Raw genomic sequence first — 18,285 nt, forward strand, 5'->3', positions numbered from 1 at the left:
CAATGTACTGTCTGATCCCCATTGACTATAATGAGATCTGGCGGTGATCCGGCTGCTTTTCCGGCATAAATGCTGGGTTTTGGCCGGATAAATACCGCTGTATGCAACTTTTTATTTAATTTTTTTCAATCCAGTATACAGCTGACATTTATGCTGTAACAGCCTGTCCTATCAGGCTATCGGATTCGCAACACTAGTGTGAACGTAGGCTAAGGGCTTATGCACACGACCCTTTCGAGTTTTTACAGTCTGCAAAGCACAGATACCGGCCATGTGCGGTCCGCATTTTGGGGAACAGAACGTCCTGGCCTCTATAGACCTGTCCTATTCTTGTCCATTATACTGACATGTTCTGTTTTTTTGTGGGTGCATAGATACAGCCATACGGACGCATCTGACTGAACGGGTGTGCATCTAACCTGCACAATGTCAATCGGATGCAGAAAAAATATACGTTTGTGTGCTGGAGCCCTAAACCAGATGTGTCGCCAAGGGAATAGTTGCACCCAGTTGTCAATTTAATACATTTTCAAGAATAACAGGGCAAGGACACTTCAGTGTTCAGAAAGGATGACTCAGAATACAGATATTTACTAAAACAGGAACGCTGACATTTAAAGGAACACGGCTGTCAATTTTTTATTCTTGCGTAGTAATGGCCTATATATGAGTATTCTATGTAATTTTTCACAAAAAATGTGTGATGTTCCCTTGCCTCTATGAATATCAAACAATTTTCCTTGACTTTCTCAGATCATTCACTGTGGCAGAAAGGGGGATGAATGACTAAATTAGGCGTAGTTCACATGGCAGATTTTTAAGGTTTCTGCAGTGAGACAAATATGAAGAAGTACGGAGATGAAGGCTACCACCAGTTAGTCAGGTTTTTAGTGCCTTTCCTAAGATTTCCACCTTTGATGTGGTCAGTCACTGGTCCTAGTTGCTATAGGCAATGCATTCCACACAGATACTCTCTCAGCCCCTTATCTTAATTCTACTAATCTACTATTATACTATAACAACTTTTCTTGGAAACAGCAGCAAACTAAACGATGGGTTCCCTATCTACATAGGAGGTTAATCTCTGTGGACTGCTACAGTGCGATAATATTTTGTATAGTTTTCAGTGGTATAGTTCTGCTAAAATAGAGCCAAAAGTTCTTAGAAAAATTGCTTTCTATGAATATTGAATTTAAAAGAAATACCTCATTCTGACAGAAGTGGCCCTTTAAGAGATTATAAATATAATTAAGGCTCCTTTCACACCTGCGTTCAGGTGTCCGCTCGTGAGCGCCGTTTGAAGGGGCTCACAAGCGGCCCTGAACGCAGCCGTCTGGCCCTAATGCATTCTCAGTGGAGGCGGATCCACTGAGAATGCATCCGCCTGCCAGCGCTCAGCCTCCGCTCCGCTCAGTGAGCGGACACCTGAACGCTGCAAGCAGCGTTCGGGTGTCCGCCTGGCCGCGCGGAGGTGAGCGGATCCGTTCCGACTTACAATGTAAGTCAATGGGACGGATCCGCTTGAAGATGACACCATATGGCTCAATCTTCAAGCGGATCCGTCCGCCATTGACTTTCAATGTAAAGTCTGAACGGATCTGCTCAGGCTACTTTCACACTTCGAAAATTTTTCTAAGTTATAATGCAGACGGATCCGTTCTGAACGGAGCCACCGTCTGCATTAATATGAGCGGATCGGATCCGATCGAACGCAGTTGTGAAAGTGGCCTAAGGAATAAAGAGATTTATCTACCGGTCAGTTCAGTTAGTCAGTGTTTTTTTTTTTTTTTTTTTTTTTTTCAGTTAACCCTTGGCATCTGTGCTTCAAGGGGTTCTCCTGGCCTTTAAAAAAAAATCAATTCACCCGCAATGCTAGGGAGACTCGTGACCGGCTGCCCCCTCTCCCCGACAACGGAGAAGAAACAGCGGGGACCAGGAGCGGCGTGGGGAGCCAGCTAAGTAGAATCGGTGTGAAGGGCCTGGGAATATGGGGGGCATTTCTAGGCTTGAATAACCCCTTTTAAAGGGCTCATCAGGGGACTAAAAAAGATGTTTCTTTAATTGTCGTATTCATTGTAATGTCCCTTAGGTGCATATTCTTACCCTCTCTGCCCCTGTTCACCTGCTTGAAGTCTCAGTGCAGTCCAGAAGTCCCATGTGGTTTGGTGATGTCTTGACCCTGTATCATGTGACCACTGGCCCTAAACCCCCTCCTTGGTGTTGGCTCTTCACGTGAATAAATTTTGGTTAAAATCCTATTGAGGATGTTGAATAGAGGGAGGAAAGGAGGTTGCTTCCTCCCTAGCATTGGCCTTCCATACAACGCAAAGCCAGTCCTCTGCAATTACGTCTCTGTGGTCTGTGTATTATCAGTAGGGTTTAGTAAAGTGCGATTCGGATTATGGATCCAAAGTCACTTCATTTAAAACTTTGTTTGAATGCTGTATGGATCCACAAGGTAATACTACTTCACAGTACTGTAGGATTCGCCATTTCAGGTGAACCATATTGTGTGAAATGGCCAATCCAACAGTGCTGTGTAGAAGCATCACCTGAGGTTCTTCAGCGTGTTCACGAAGGTGCATCTGGCACTTTAGCAAACGTTGAACCCACTTAGGCTACTTTCACACTTGCGTTTGATCGGATCCGTTCTGAACGGATCCGCTCATATTAATGCAGACGGTGGCTCCGTTCAGAACGGATCCGTCTGCATTATAACTTAGAAAAATGTCTAAGTGTGAAAGTAGCCTGAGCGGATCCGTTCAGACTTTCAATGTAAAGTCGATGGGGGACGGATCCGCTTGAAGATTGAGCCATATGGTGTCATCTTCAAGCGGATCCGTTCCCATTGACTTGCATTGTAAGTCTGGACGGATCCGCACGGCCAGGCGGACACCCGAACGCTGCAAGCAGCGTTCAGCTGTCCGCCTGGCCGTGCGGAGGCGAGCGGAGCGGAGGCTGAACGCCGCCAGACTGATGCAGTCTGAGCGGATCCGCATCCATTCAGACTGCATCAGGGCTGGACGGCTGCGTTCTGCTCCGCTCGTGAGCTCCTTCAAACGGAGCTCACGAGCGGACAGCAGAACGCTAGTGTGAAAGTAGCCTTAACTTGTAAACAGGTAAGGATAGGTTAAAACTGACACTACCAGTCTGTGTCTGAGTAAATTCTATTCTAGCTTGATATATCGCATCACCCACCTTCCCATTGGTAAACACTGAGCTGATTTATAATATGGTGGATTTCAAAATTCAAAACTTTTCCCCCACCAAATATTGCAGCCTCCCTCCCAATTAATACGTTCACTCATACAAGTTACACTAGTTAAAAAAGTATGTCCAGATTTTTATCTCACCCTGTATATTAAGGTGTGATGTATACATATCCTATTCTGGTCCGTTTTGTGGACGAGAATAGCCCAGAAGGTATCCATATTTTGCAGATCTGTTGTTTCCGGGGGCGGATTGGCCATAGACCCTACAGGGAAATTTCCCGGTGGGCCAATGCCCCAGGGGGCCACCCAAGTCCCTCTCTCTGCTGATGACCAGGTACATAATGAGCACACAGCAGTAATTAACGCTGTGAGAATCAGGTAACCATGTATCCAGCCAGCGACTACACATGCACTCCTGAATTCAACTGCTATGTACCGCATCCCACCTCCTAAGCCCCCTGCTCCATAGACTGGAGGAGGAGGACAGAAGATGGTTGCTATTGATGGGCACCACAGAGGGACTGCTTATGGGGCAGTATATTGTGCTAACTGTGTTTTTGGTTCTGCTGGGGTGGTATTTTGCCCTATGGTATTGTTGAGCCGCCTACTTGTGTTGCCATGCCTTCTGTTAATTTGGACCTGCCTACAAAATAGGGCCACTTTAAATTCCCAGTCCGTCCCTGGTTGTTTCTGTAGTGCACTACAAACACTGTCATATACATGTGTTCTTAAGGTGAAAAGATGGCGGCTGCAGCCTTGTTACCAGATTGCTTTGAATTAGCCAGAGTGTTTGGAGCATTATCTGAGATTAATGCGATGATTCTGGTAGTTGATTAGTTTCTCAGTAGGACACATTCAATGCTGGCTCAGCATAGGCACATACAGTACATCTGTATTAGGGTTGTAGCGGGGATCAAATTATCGATATCAGAGAACATGGCGCACACTGCTCTCCTCAGCAGCACAGGGGAGAAGGAGTCTCTCACTCCCTCCCCCCCCTGTGCCGCTTCTACCGCCAATAAGAAGAGAGAGTGGAGGAGGAGGGGCTGTGGCCTCTGCGCCACTAATGTTGATAACTCACCCATTAATACAAATATAGGTGGCGGGTGCCGGCGGCAGAATCACATAGCTGGCACCCGACCTCTATGACAGGGCTCTGCGGTCCGTGGCAGTTAACCACATTGGCGCAGTGGGCCCCCCAGTATTAAAATATTGGTGGCAGTGACCACAGCGTCCCCTCCCCCCTCCTCATTGGTGGTGCAGTGGCTGCTTCTGATCGGAGCCCCAGCAGTGTAGCCCTGGGGCTCCGATCGGTTACCATGGCAGCCAGGACTCTACTGAAGCCCTGGCTGCCATAGTCAGCTCCCTGCTGCTGTGTGCACTATACAAAGGGCAGCAGGGAGAGTGTGAGATCCTATTCACTCTAATAGAGCTCTATCAGGGTGAATCGGACAAGGGATTAAAAGATCCCAGGTTCTAGCCCCTCCTTTCCCAATTTTACATATAAAATATATGAACAATAAATAAACATATTAAATATCGCCACGCCCAAAAAAGTGTGAACTATTAAAATATTAAAAAATCTCCTGTGCGGTGAACGCCTTAACAGAAAAAAAAAAATATATATATAAAATGATAAAATGCGTGATTCGCCATTCTTTTTAGTCAACTTGATACCCCCCCCCGCCTTAACAAAAAAAAAAATATATATATAAAATGCGTGATTCGCCATTCTTTTTAGTCAACTTGATACCCCCCCCCCCCCCAAAAAAAAAAAATTGGATTTGACTGTTATATTATGGGCCGGATGTTCCATAAAATGTGGAATGCACGTGGCTTTTTTGGGGTTTTATTTTTTTAACGTGGTATCGCGTATCGAAACCGAATCAAAATTTTTATATCGCAACAACCCTAATCTGTATTCTACTTTTAAAGTGTATGTGTATTATAACCACTGTTAACAGCCAGTTCACATGGCAGAATTTGCAGGCGGGATTTTGGATTGGCAGCTGCGTGGTGTCACCTACCATTGTTTGCAATGAGAGGCCGCACTGCTGTTCACGCAGTCAGCGGTTTAAATCCACAACTGCACCAAGAATTTATTGTAAGTGGTGCTGGAGTAGAGTATGGGGGGTGCACGGGAGAAATCTTGTAGACGTGAGGAGCAGACAAGAGGACAGCGAAGCATGAGATCTTTGGAAGATTGGAGATGTACAGGGAGGTTATAGATGTATGAAGGGGGTAGGTTGTGTATGGCCTTGTATGTAGTTGAGTTCAGTGGGCAATGATTAGCCAGGGAACGGATTGGCAAAAGAGATAGGTGGATTTATTGGGCAGCAGAGATGTATTGGAGTTTTGCAAGTATGTTAGATGGGAGAAAAGGGTGTTGCAGTGGTCTAGGTAGAAGATGTTGAGGATGTGCCACTAGCATTTTAGTTGACTCTGAGTTGAGGAAATCTTTTTGAGTTGGAGGTGGTCAGGGCTCCATATGTGTGGTTTAACTAACAGGGCAAAATCTGATGTTATTCCAAGGCAGTTGACTTGTGAGACTGGAGAAAGTGTGAAGTCATTAATTGTGATAGGTTTAGTGGGAGGGCTGAGTAAGATAGGGCAAGATGATGAAGTTGGCTTTCTTCATGTTTAGTTTTAGAAAGGGGGAGGTGGAGGAGGACATTGCTGATAGACCTGCTGGAATGCTGGATATTAGGGAAGTAACATCTGGGCCAGGGAGGTGAAGTTGAGTGTCATCAGCATAGAAGTAGTATTGAAAGCCATGGGGGTCAATGAACTTTCCTAAGCCGAAGGATAGATGGAGAAAAGTAGGGATCTAAGGTCAGAGCCTTGGATCCCTACAGTACTCAGACTGTGGCTTCAAAGTGACACTGTACTTTGAACAAACTTTTGATACGTTGTAGGGACATATCATAAGTTTAGATCATTGAGACCCCCCACTGATCTCTAGAGCAAGGGGAGAGAAGTGTGTGCATATTGCACCCTGTGTCCTCGCTGCCTGACAGGAATCAAGACGGACTCAATAGAAAGTCTATGGGCTTGTGTCTCGCTCCCGGCTCGTGCATCGAGGAAAGAGCTCAATTTGCTCTCTTTCAAGAGATCAGTGGGTGCCTCGGTGCTTAGACCCCCACCGATCTAAACTTACGATATGGCCCTACAACATGTCAAAAGTTTGTTTAAAGTACAGAGTCACTATATAGAATACTAATATGCCAAAAACTAGAGCCTGGCAATGGAGCTGCAGCCAGTGTAGGAATGGAAGTGCAACCTCTGGGTGCTCAGGCAACCGAGGCCAGAGGTTTCAGTAATGACATGGGATGCGTCCTCGTTCACCCAGTAGATGGGAGTTTAAAGGTTTATGGCGTATCCTGTATATCTCTAAATATATTGAAGCCAGTTTAGTTATATATAAATGACATTTTTCGATTGGTCTATATGTACACTAGGTGGGGTGTGTGTGTGTGTGTGTGTATATATATATATATATATATATATATATATATATATATATATATATATATATATATATTCATGCAAATTTCTTATAATTTGAACACCAAATGTTCCCAATAAGGACACCTATGCTGCATGGTGGTATGTTTACTGAGGTGATAATTAAATCTCCTGACTGCGAAGGGGTTTCCGCTGCTGGACTGCTGATGATCAGGTAACAGCCTTATTCACATGACTGTGCGATTTACTTTTTTTTTTTTTTTCAGACTACTGAGAGTGCATCAGTGTATTTACACCTATTTCTTTTAAATGACTGTGAATACTGGCTATGAAAAAATAGAACATGTCTGTTTTCACGGCCCGACAGCACCTATATGAGTCAAGGGGTCTGTTTTTAATGGTTGTTTTTCAGAAAAACTGACAGAATAACCGTTTTTAACAGCTGTTTTTCCACATGGCTCTTCCACATGGCTATGTCTGTATTTTGGTCCACAAACGACAAGTCCAAAAAATATGGATGTAGACTGTATGCCATCAGCTTTCTTTGTGGACTTATTGACTTCAATGGATCTTTAGTCTGCATTTTGTGGACCTGTTCTATCCTTTTGCAGAAAGCAGACTGCTAATCCATGTGCTTTCCACATCTGTACATCCATTCCGCAAAAAGATGGAACATGTTCTACACTTGGCCACAAAAAAATTGAAGTTAATGGGTCCACAGATGCAGCATGGATGGTATCCGTATCTTGTGAACCGCAAAATGAATACAGCTGTGTGCATGAGGCTTTAGGATTGCCTTAGATGACCATTCTCGACCAATTTCTGAATGAACAGGAGACTGCAGCAAAGTGGCAACAAATTGTAGCATAGTTGTTACTGTGCTGCTCGGGGGTCTCCGCTATCTGCACATTGCAAGGTCTCACACAGCCTTGACATGGAAACAGTATGCTGAATGTAGTTTTATATTGGAGATCTGATGGAAATTTTCTCATTATCACACACGAAGTAGAAACATTCAAGGCAGATATTCAATGTCTTTCAAAAATACAGAAATGAGTACATAGTCCAGCCATTATGTGAATAGAGAGATGCCACGAGTACTAATCCGAAATGCCAGGAAGAACCCTCCAAGGTTTGTGAGGGAGGAGTAGGGGGAGGGTGACTGGGAAGAAGCAGGAGCAGGTTGGGGGTGGAGGAAGCTGGAACAAATGGATTTAGTCTTCCTGTCAAGTCTGTACAGAACACGTGTTGTGTGCCCGGTGTCGCATAAATATGGTATTTTGCCATTTCATGTGTGCTTTGAGACCCCAGAGGTCCAGTTTAGGTCTCATTCACACTGAAGCACGGAGTAGTGAAGCGATCACCCTGAATAAACACGCTGTAGCTTCTTAGATAGAAGTAGTCTTGGTTCTGATAATCCCTCTGGAATAGTGGTCTCACAGGAGAACTGGATCTAGTATCTGCTTCCATCCTCCACTGTACCCGGACTAGCAATCCCCTCCTGCCCAGAAGTAGGACCTACCCACTCCTACCGAGAGGGGAGGAACAAGGTGTCAGCAGATTTGTACAAATAAAATTGGCTGACCTGTTACATGAGCACTTGGCCGCTAAAGGCATCTGTGTTGGTTCCATGTACATATGTGCCCGTAATTTGGAGAAAAATTTAATTTTGATATGTGCAAATGAGCCTCTTGGAGCAACTTTACTCAGCAATACTGGGACATATGAACACGGGATCAACACAGATGCCTCCAGCTGTGAAGTGCACATGTAACAGGTCAGCCAGCTTCATCTGCAGATGCCCTTTAACCCTGTTCCTGCCAACCAGACCTCTCATGCTGATAAACAGGGCATAAATAAGGCTACTTTTACACTTGCGTTTGGTGTGGATCCGTCATGGATCTGCACAGACGGATCCGTTCAGATAATACAACCGCATGCATCCATTCAGAACGGATCCATTTGTATTATTTTTAACATGGCCAAAACTGATCCGTCTTGAACACCATTGAAAGTCAATGGGGCCGGATCCGTTTTCTATTGTGTCAGTGAAAACTGATCCATCCCCATTGACTTACATTGTGTGCCAGGACGGATCCGTTTGGCTCAGTCTCGTTAGACGGACACCAAAACCCTGCAAGTGTGTCCGCCTCCAAAGAGGAATGGAGACTGATCGAAGGTGAACTGATGCATTCTGAGCGGATCCTTTTCCATTCAGAATGCATTAAGGGCAAAACTGATCCGTTTTGGACCACTTGTGAGAGCCCTGAACGGATCTCACAAACGGGAACCAAAACGCCAGTGTGAAGGTAGCCTAACATGGCACTACATATACAACAGTTACAGATACTGAAGTACCCTAGACCTAGGGGTATCTGCTTGTAATGTGCCTCCCATACAGTGAAGATTTTTCAACATGTGGACTTCAAACCTGCGTCCTAACTTGTTGCTTCTTGAGGCAGAAAGCATGGCAAGTAGCCACAGGAGCATTAGCAACGTCACCAATTGCAAATCCGTGGCAGAAAGCGGAGGGTCTGCTTTAGATTTCTATCATGGATTACGAGCCGGATGCACTTATCAACTGTTAAATAAAGCACATTTGAAATTTTTATAACAATGATAAAACTAATAACAATCTTGAAACAATTTTAAGGCAATTAGCCTTTTGGATTAATGGCCATTTAAAGAGGATATGTTACCAAAAAATGCAGCGCAATCAGCAAGCTGCGGGCTATAGAGCAGGAGGAGCTGAGCAGATTGTATTATGCAGATGAGCCATGCGAGCACCAGGAGGCATGCATATGCAGTGTAAGGTCTAGCGCTCTACTATGAAAGGTCTAGCGCTGTCAATCTAATGGAAAGGGGGGAGTGATTAAAGCAGAGAGGCGTCATAGTTAAGCACCAGGGGCGTCCCTGGAGTGGTGCTCAAACAGCATAGGCCTGCCTCCAGGTGCTCGAATGGCTCATTTGCATAGTTTTAATAGTTAATATTTCTCTGGAACTGTAGTACCGACAGACATAAGAAAGGTATCATTTTACTCAGATGATTAACCCTACCAGGGTAGGGTTGATCCTCTTTGAATGAAATACAAGTTTTACTGACTCAGTTCCCATAAAACTATGCATCAATCTGCTCAGCTCCTCCTGCTCTATAAGACGCGGTCTTCAGCTCAGACACCATCTTCAGTGTGACAGGTTCCCTTGGCCTGTGTGAGTAGCTCTGTCAGACTGAGTGACAGATTTACAGGGGTAGGTTTCAGTATTGTGAAATCCTCAGTGACTAATGCTACTCTCAGACTACTCATGTTTGTTTTTCCTGGTTGTCAGTCTTACATCATTGCATTAGTTATTTACAAGTCTACATTTCACTTTGACAGGGGGATTTGTATGGGTTATGTAATGGAACAGAATGTTGCAACAACAAATCCTTTGTATTCTCCTCAACTGATCCCTTTAAAGCTCATGCAGACGTCCGTGGAACATGGTCCATGAGATACTAGACTGGCATCCTGCTTGGTGCAGGAGCGCACGGCGTCATTGGTTGCTATGACGCCGTGTGCTTTGTGCTGTCGCTGCTGTACAGTAATACACTTGTATGATCTATACGGGTGTATTACTGTACAGCAGCAGCGTCACGAAGCGCACAGTGTCATAGCAACCAAATGACGCCGTGTGCTCCTGCACCAAGCAAGATGCCAGTCCGGTATCTCGCGGTCCGTGTTCCACGGACGTCTGCATGAGGCTTTACATTGGAAAATAATTTTAATTCAAGACACCCTTTTCTTACTCTTCTTAAGTAAGCTGGAAAATGTAATGTGTTTGTTAGCGGTATTAGGGTTGTGTCGATACCAAAATTTAGATTCGGTTTCGATACCATAAAGTATTGCGATACTCTATACCATTCGATACCACGCAAAAATAAATAAAACCCCGAATAAAGCCTCATGCATTCCGCAATTTATGGAACGTCCGGCCTAAAATTGAACAGTCCTATTCTATTTTTTGGGGGGACAAGGTGACAAAAAAAAAGGCGAATCACGGGTTTTTTCGTTTTTTCTTTTACGGCGTTCACCGCATAAGAGATTTTGTTAGTTTGGACTTTTTGGATGTGGCGATATGTAATATGTTTATTGTTTATATATTTTATATGTAAAATTTGTAAAGGGGGTGATTTATACTTTATACTATTTCCCCCCTTAGGGGCTAGAACATGCGATCTTTTAATCCCTTGTCCTATTCACCCTAATAGATCTATGGAGCTCTATTGGGGTGAATAGGACCTCACACTCTCCCTGCTGCCCTGTGCATGGTGCACACAGCAGCAGGGAGCTGACTATGGCAGCCAGGGCTTCACTAGAGTCCTGGCTGCCATGGTAACCGATCGGAGCCCCAGGATTACACTGCTGGGGCTCTGATCAGAGGCTGCCACTGCCACCAATTATTTTAATACTGGGGGTTGGAGCGCACTGCGCCACCAGTGAATTTAATACTGGGAAGAGGGAGGGCGTCAACAATGTTTTTCATACTGGGGGGGGCACTTCGCCACCAATGATAATTAACATTTAATACAAATACAGCTAGCGGCAGAAACACATTGCCGATACCAGACCTCTGACAGGGAGCTGCAATCAGTGGCAGTTAATTGCCGCAGACACAGCGCCCTGTCAGAGGTCTGGTATCGGCAATGTGTTTCTGCCGCTAGCTGTATTTGTATTAAACGTTAATTATCATTGATGGCGCAGTGCGCCCTCCCCTCCTCTTCGTTCCCATTGGTGGCAGCAGCGGCACAGGGGGCAGGGAGAGACTGCTTCCTTCTTCCCGTGCTGCTGAGGGAACATGGCCGTGCTGAGAGCAGCGCAATCCATGTTCTCTGATACTGAGCTGTGCAGTAGCACAGCCTAGTATCGATAAAAGACAAATCCCAATATCATATCGATATCTGGACAAAAGTATCGATTGGGTATCGAAAATTCGATACCCCAAACAACCCCAATCGCTATTGCTTATGTGAAGCTATTATATCATGCTGCATCAGAAATTATTTTTATTTACTGTGATGGCTAACCTCCGGCACTCCAGCTGTGGTAAAACTACAACTCCCAAGATGCACACTTGCTTTGCTGTTCTCAGAACTCCATAGAAATGAATGGAGCATGCTGGGAGTCTAACCACAGCTGGAGTGCTAGAGGTTAGGCACCACTACTATAGGATGTGTATAGAGCCAGGATTTGGCATAAGCTGTCTTTGGTGACTAGAAATGTCCTGGGTGAGTCCTCCGACACCAGAGCACGGTGAAGAAGAGTCTTCCTGAGGATAGGGCATCAGTATTAAAAGCTTGGAGAACCCCTTTAAGACCACATATGGGGTGTTTCTGTAAACTGCAGAATCAGGGTAATAATTGATTTTTTTTTTTTTTTTATATGTTAACCCCTGCTGTGTTTACAGGACAAAATGGATTAAAATGGAAAATCTGCAAAAAACACAAATGTTTAACTTTTACCTCAACTTTCCTTTAATTCTTGTGCAATACCTAAAGGGTTAACAATGTTTTTAAAAGCAATTTTTATTCATTTGAGGGGTGTAGCTTCTAAAATCTGGCCATTTATAGATTGTTTCTGTTATGTAAAAAAAACATAGTGATGTAGGATGAAACTGCCAGACGTGGGTGGGGGGGTAACTTGCATGTGGGTCACGGGGGAATGTGGTTACGGGCTCAGTAGGAACTGTGGCAGTGCTCTGTCCCAAATAATATAAATTTATTGCAGCGTACACAGTCCATAAAGAATGGTGGACGGCGCTCACCAACTCTGTCCAATTCTTCCTTTATTATTTAAAAGAAGGCATTCAGCAGAATCGCCCTGATTCTGTTATATGCCCTCTTTTAAATAATAAAGGAAAAGTTAGTGAGTGCCTTCCCCCATTCTTTATGGATTGATTTTGAGGGGCTCACATAACACACACAATGTTTTGGAATTTTGCTTGAAAATTTGAAAAATTGCCTCTCAAATTCTAAATAAAATAACATTCCCCCCGGAAAAAAAAGTTCTGTAAATATTGAAATGTTTGTTAAATAAAAGAAAAACATATTGACTCAAATTTACCACTTACATGAAGTACAGTGTTTCACATGAAAACGTTCTTGGGACCAATTAAATAAGTAAAACCATTACAAAGTTATCCCATAAAGTAACACCTCAGACTTGCAAAAATAGGCCTGGTCAGAAAGGTGAAAACTGTCTCGGTCTTGAAGGGGTTAGTAAAAACCCCAGATGCAGCCAATGAAATGTGATTTAAATTGGCAGTTGTACCCCTAACATCCTGTAGGGTGAAATTGGAAAGAGCTCTTTAAGATGTCTAAAGAATTCCTTTAAATAAAATGCTGATTATGATGTTGCCCAGGAAGAACTTTATATGCTAAAATGTGGACAGGGTGCTTCTGTGAAAAACTAAACCTGGCTGTGTGCATAAGGCTTAAAACTTAGGCTACTTTCACACTAGCGTTCGTCGGTCCGCTCGTGAGCTCCGTTTGAAGGGGCTCACGAGCGGACCCGAACGCAGCCGTCCAGCCCTGATGCAGTCTGAATGGAGCGGATCCGCTCAGACTGCATCAGTCTGGCGGCGTACAGCCTCCGCTCCGCTCGCCTCCGCACGGACAGGCGGACAGCTGAACGCTGCTTGCAGCGTTCGGGTGTCCGCCTGGCCGTGCGGAGGCGTGCGGATCCGTCCAGACTTACAATGTAAGTCAATGGGGACGGATCCGTTTGAAGATGCCACAATATGGCTCAATCTTCAGGCGGATCCGTCCCCCATTGACTTTACATTGAAAGTCTGGACGGATCCGTACGAGGCTATTTTCACACTTAGCTTTTATATGCTAAAATAATGCAGACGGATCCGTTCTGAACGGAGCCTCCGTCTGCATTATTATGATCGGATCCGTTCAGAACGGATCCGATCGAACGCTAGTGTGAAAGTAGCCTTAGTATAACTTTTTATTTTTATTTTTACTCAAGCTAACCACTAATATATGTAAGTATTACTATATTTTCCATGCCAAATGTGTCCATAGCTTTTAATGCATATTTAGCAAGTGATCTTTTCAGGCGTTGGTTTGGAGTTGCAAAAAACATGAAATGGGCAGATGTGATGTCATAAGTGGTAAAGCTTAACCAACCTTTCTACAAACTTTGCATTAATCAGTAGCACAGTGTGTGTACATGAGAAATAACACTATTACTGGCCACTATTTGATTTTTTATCAGTTTTCCCTTGTGCATGCTGAATGTCTAGTTTGCAGTCCTCCCAGAGATGGTGGGTGGAAACTAGCTGCCATCCACTGCACACAGAACGTCAACTGGAATCTGCTTCCTAACCTTCTCGTACTCACTCAGAAACATGGATGATCATGGAGGAGGTTACAGAGAGGTACTAGACTGTATGGTTGTGAATAAAGCACTTAAGAAGTTTATATCCATTTAGCTCCAGCAGTCTGCTTGTCTGTGTGTGCTTCTGCTCACTCCTCCCCTCACCTCTCCATAGACTTGCATTGACATGTGTAATATGATCCTCCTGTAGAGCCGCTCCTTTCTAGGATTGGATTAAAGGAGTTTCCGGTAATTATTGATTTTTAACATGGTGTCTGGAGTCTGCACCCTGAAATGGAAGTTTCATACTTACCTGCTTCATGTTGTTCCAGACCTCTGAACTGCCTCTGCTGTCGCTATCTTCTGGTCCCTGCACTTTTTACATACGGTAGGCATGGTCATATGACTACAAGCAGCACATCACTTTTGTAGACATGCATATGACCATGCCCATGTAGTGCTGGATGTTTAGGGACCAGATAGAGACAGCGGAGGAGCAGGTATGTGTGATTCTTCTATTTCAGGGAGCAGGCTGCAGGCACTTTAAAAATGAAAAGCAATTAGCAAGGTGGGGTTAGGGAGGTAAACGGCTACAATTGGGTATCCACAGATTGGAGAACACTAGACAAACTACCCAACTCATAGGCTAACTATATCTAGCTACTGAATATTGCATGATTGAACATATGTTCAAAGTCCTTGTGCAGAATAACACATTAAGCATTTGTGAGCCATGTCTCCAGAGAACGCAATAACCCCTGTACAAGAGTCATAGATGCCTGTTCAGGCCATTTTACTCCTTAAAAATGTCTAATGCGTACCAATACGCCTCAGACTTATTCCCTGCCATTGATCGGTTGGGGGGCTGCCGGCACGATATGTCCTGCAGCTGGCAGGAGTAATAGCTGTAAAGAGGAGGGGCTAACTCCCGAGCCATTGCTATTGCAGGAGAGTAGGGATGAGCAGCACGTTCTGCCCGATGACAGTTGTGAACATGGCGGCAGTGGCTAACTACAGCCTGGACATCCAGTTTGACGTGCAGTGTGTAATGTATGTAGTGCAGTGTATAGTGAGTGCATAGCAGGCTATTATAGTGATAAAGTACAGAGGCATGTCCATTCTGCTGGAGCTCTCTCCCTATCACAGCTCAGGAGGCGTGTCCATTCTGCTGGAGCTCTCCCTATCACAGCTCAGGAGGCGTGTCCATTCTGCTGGAGCTCTCCCTATCACAGCTCAGGAGGCAGTTGACAGATGAAACTGAGCATGTGCGGCCATCTAAGTGAGCAGGACAAGGAAATAAGAAAAGGAACAAAGAGCAGGTGGTGCTATATAGATACATTTTATTGAAGAACCCAGTGGCTGTGCTACACTTATAATTAAATGCAATTACAGAAGTATTCAGATCCAGGTGCTGGTTTGAAAACTGTAGAATATATTTCTTGGGACAAGCCCTTTAACAGATTGTGAAACGGAGTGAACAATTATATAATGCTGTTACATAATAGGTTCTTTTTTTTAACGTAGTGGCGGTTAACAACCAGGTTACAAGGCAGTGTCTGGTTTTATCTTCCTTATATTGTGCTCTATTTTTGTTAAGCTGGGTAATTATTTTTTCCCCATACTGCATAGAATGCCTTCGTTATGTATGCTTTGTTTTACAAGCCTAACCTCTTTTATGTAGTGGCTGGCACAGCATGAACAAGTAGTGGGATACTGGGGTGACCGTGTAAGTCCTGCCCTGTTCTTGAGTGTGTACCATGCTCTGCACTGGGCTTACAAAACCCTCTTTGTATTCGGAGACGCGGGCACCTGCTGTTTGGTGTTCTCAAAGTTTGTTGATGTAACAACAGGGCTTTCTTCTTCTCCTAATATCTGCGCAGTAATACCCTCATGGGTGTACGTGTTTTCAGTATAATTATCGTGTGTAGGAGTTGTTTGAATTTAAGCTACGATAGTTTATTAGCATAAAATTATTGTCCACAGACCATAATGGCTGAAGGGAAATTGTGAAGGGACATGCATCTTACCACTGTGGTCGAGAGAACAAGATCGTCCTCATCTATCAATGTATTTGGCCCAGTTTTTAACTTGACGGTGCCAAGTACTGTTGCTAGTGTTCATGGGTTCCAAAATCGCAATGCCACTTTTTTGCCTTGCTAGGCAAAAATTGAGAAGGAGGTTATGGTCCTAATGGATTAGGCGTGGTATCCATGAGTTAAGGCTGGGACGTTGCACGTGATGCTTATCAGTGGTGTTGCAGTGTGAGACCCAACGTGATCTGACTGTGACATGACAGGCACAGAAGTGCAGACCTGGTGGATTTTGTTGAAGTTCACAAAACAAAAAAAATAGAGCATGTCCAATTGCGTAACGCACACGGGCCAGTATCTGTGTTTTGTGGACCACAAAGCACTACGGTCGTCTGAATGAGCCCTTAGACTGTGTTATTTGGTTGAAGACATATTAGTTCTATGTCAGACAACCATCCAATGTGTTTGGGGCATCCCAATGGCTACTGTTGGGGGAAGATATGGATCGGGTATGTTAGATTTCAACATCCCCTCTCCCCACTCGGCTGAGCATGCATGTTTATAGGGGAATCGGAGAGATGGCTGTCAGTCTAAAAAGCTTTCAACAGACAGTTATCTCATGTGTATGGTCAACATATGATTTATCTTGTGTGTGTTCTGCCCAATCAGATGATTGTACAGTTTGTTGGTTCTGATGCAACATATGCCTTGGTCTATCTGGACTGCTGAAATATCAAACTGACCAAGGGCCCCATGCACATCACAGTATTGTAGGCCGAACCTGCTGTTTTTGTTTGGACTCGCAATCTAATGTGTGTTGGGAGCTTCTGCGTTTTCCCTGACGGAGGAGAGAAGGATCGGGCACTTTGAATTTCAATGACCGATCTGTTTGTTCTCCTGGGAGATGGACAATGCCAGACACCTCTGGTGGTAGCCTTTCTCCTCCGCCCCACTGAAAATGCGTACACACCCAACCAGGCAAAGCGTTTACGTGGGAGTTGGGAGAGATAGCGGTCGCTGAATGAGCGTTTGGCCGACAGCTGTTGAAGGTCACTTTTACTATGGTGTGTTCAAGCAATATCATAGTGAGTTTTTAGTGTCGCTTTGAAGAATTATGCCATCTTACAGTACATGCCAAAATTCAGCCATGTGCTTTGGGTGGTTCGGTGAGACAGAGTCAAGGATGAGAGAGCTGCTTACTAGTTATGTAACATGTTTTTAGGGAGTTTTGGTGGAGCAATAGTGAACGTTTGACAAGGCAGTATGTAGCTCAGCAGACTTGTCATGATATTTAGGGCGCGGTCACTGTATGCTTCCACCTGCATTAGAAATATAGGTAGACCATATATACTGTATGTATTTTATTTCATGTCCAGCGGTATCTAAACAGTAAAACTGTATGTTTTACAGTTTAGATACTGCAATTCCCAGCATGCTCCATTTATTACTGAGAGCAGAGCAAGTGTGCACGCTGGGAGTTGTAGTTTTACAACAGATGGAGTGCCGCATGTTGCCCAGTCCTGCCCTAAGGTCTGTTATGAATTTATGAATCAAGTTTTTTTCTCCCTGTGATGCGCTGCGATTGGACATCGCTGCAGCCAGGGAGAAGGAACCCCCACAAAGAAAGAGTCTGTCTCCTCCTCATTGCTCCGATGCACAGTATTAGCATACTGAGCGGGAGAAATCAGATGGGGCGTAGGAGGCATATTTTAAAAAATCAAGCAGGGTGGCAGCATCAGCAGGGGGTACCTCGCAAGAACAGGTATATATCTCCCTTAATAAAATCTCATGAAAGGTTCTCTTTAATGCCAGAATTGTCTTTTTTTATTTTTGGTCCCCTCTTTTCAAAGTGCCACTGTGATATGTTCCCCTCAATGTGTATAATAATATTTTCCTTGCATATGTCAGCATGGTGAGTACTTTTACACTGGCTGGAAGACTGATCTCATGACTATGGCCAGCTGACAGATAGGACCTGAAACACAATCATGTTATGCTCGAGCCCGTGACAACCATCCAGTTATTTCTCTGTGGCTGCACAGCTAGTGAAGGGTAAATTAAGATGTGGGAGAATTAGTTTAGGTTTGTGTTTTTTGTGGGGTGCAGTCCTACTTTGACTCTCTGCTTTTCAGTAATTGCAGATCTCCTCCAAGGCGAAGGAGAGATTTGATACGTGTACAAGTTATATAACATAGGGTGAGGTCAAACCGTTTC

General features: G+C 44.4%; 1 protein-coding gene across 9 annotated transcripts in view; it reads left to right on the top strand.

Annotated features, from left to right (window-relative positions):
• USP54 (ubiquitin specific peptidase 54) overlaps positions 1–18,285 on the top strand; it is a 125,460-nt gene that overhangs the window by 16,426 nt on the left and 90,749 nt on the right. The gene's annotated exons all lie outside the window — the stretch shown is intronic.

This window comes from Bufo gargarizans, chromosome 6 (assembly GCF_014858855.1).
Source record: "Bufo gargarizans isolate SCDJY-AF-19 chromosome 6, ASM1485885v1, whole genome shotgun sequence".
Classification (NCBI taxonomy): domain Eukaryota; kingdom Metazoa; phylum Chordata; class Amphibia; order Anura; family Bufonidae; genus Bufo; species Bufo gargarizans.